Source organism: Sinocyclocheilus grahami, unplaced genomic scaffold (assembly GCF_001515645.1).
Source record: "Sinocyclocheilus grahami isolate Dianchi unplaced genomic scaffold, SAMN03320097.WGS_v1.1 scaffold769.1, whole genome shotgun sequence".
Classification (NCBI taxonomy): domain Eukaryota; kingdom Metazoa; phylum Chordata; class Actinopteri; order Cypriniformes; family Cyprinidae; genus Sinocyclocheilus; species Sinocyclocheilus grahami.
This window is the reverse complement of record NW_015505948.1, coordinates 288472-290061: the sequence shown is the minus strand read 5'-3', so window position 1 is coordinate 290061 and position 1590 is coordinate 288472. Positions and strand designations below refer to the sequence as shown.

General features: G+C 35.0%; 1 protein-coding gene across 3 annotated transcripts in view; it reads left to right on the top strand.

The window, feature by feature from the left end:
• Positions 1-298: 298 nt before the first annotated feature.
• Positions 299-1590, top strand: part of LOC107561376 (uncharacterized) — a 7205-nt gene continuing 5913 nt past the window's right edge. The window contains exons 1-2 of one of the 3 annotated variants that reach the window (XM_016245812.1): positions 299-563; positions 1218-1315. The gene's annotated coding sequence lies outside the window, so the exon portion shown is untranslated. The remainder of the gene's footprint in view (positions 564-1217; positions 1316-1590) is intronic. The other 2 variants (XM_016245811.1, XM_016245813.1) reach the window with 2 other exon arrangements.

Below are 1590 nucleotides of genomic sequence, written 5' to 3'. Positions count from 1 at the left end.
CACGATAAACAAAACAAAAATCCGCAAGGGTTTTATAAAAATCCTTACCAAGTAAATACAAACGACTGTGATTGGTCCAGCCTCATCAGCGCTGTGAAAACTAACACCCGTCACGTGACAACGCCGTCTCTATTCGCAGTTTCACTAACACCCTGGACACAAATTTACACTAGAAAAACGGCACTTGTCGTCCTCAAATCATGTTACATTTAAAGTACAAAGTGGAGAGACATCATAATTTTACACCCATCGTTTCCGACCAATTGGAAACATCAGTCTACATTAATCTCTGCCTATGTTAGGGGTCGTGTTTCAAGCTAATGGCCGGTCTATCCGCTCGATTTATTTCTGAGAAACCAAGAGGGGAAAAGGCTCAGTATGACGTAAACAGATGTTCTCAGTGTCTAAACACTGATTCAAAACCTTTCACAATTAACAAATATCTTAACTGTTTTCACGCAGTCTGTCGTTTGGCGAATTTAGCGTGTTTCGGCCGATGCGGAGGCGATTTCGATGAGTCCCTGCTGCACTACAGTATGTGCACGAGGCCTACAATTTAACAGGTCTGTGTAGACGGATCTGTACTCTGTGAATGCTTTATGCTTATGGTGTTGTGGTTTATGCTTTATGTCACTTGATTTGATAATGACTAGGCCTAATAATGCATATATGTAACGTTACAATAATGATTTGCACTGGGGACCAAATGTCTCGGATTACTAATCAATAATGCTTCTCTCTGGTATTTCCTTATAAATGTTATGATTGAGAACCATTTTAATGCTAAATTTAAATATCTAAATTCATTTGTTATCTTTAAAGTCACCATGCAATAAAAATGGACAACTCTTATTTTTCAAAGAAATGTTAGTGTTTATTATAAATGATTTGTACATTTATTATTATTATTAATAATGTACATAATCTTGAATCAGAAATCATTACCTCTCAGCAACATCTCTTCTGATGAGGTGTGCTCTGGACAACAATGAAACAGCTGGGTCCAGAAGTAAAAACTAATTCATTTTCTCCATAGGGAAATTGATTATTATTATTATATATATTTTTTATTATAACTTATAAACCTAGACCTGTTGTGAGCTCAGTGGTTGTTAATCATTGCATTTGTTGAAGCCATCTGTTCACATTATTTCAACTTATTTTTAAAATAATAATGTTTAACAGTGGGATTTTTAATTACCTATAATGCTGTGCAGAAAATTCCACAAATCGGAGAGTCAGTGCTGTGAAATCGTGCCTAAAGAGGTTGCAGGGAACAGCCTCTCCCAAGAATCACCACAAATTACATAATCAAGTCAGTCACCCTACACTTTTGACTTTTTAAATACTTCAATATTTATATGCATATTTTGCAAGACACTTAACATATATTGTTATAGATATTTTTTTCTCTAAAGTTTGCATGCCTGTGTCTCAAGAAGTATTAATGATATCTTAATGCCATTATAGATATTGAGTCTTAAACAAACTTTTATTTTGGCATCTTCATTTATAAGGCCCTATGTGTTTCGGTTCCAGAGATACTGGCATTTCAATATGGCTCAAGGAGTAAATTGTTAAATTGTACAC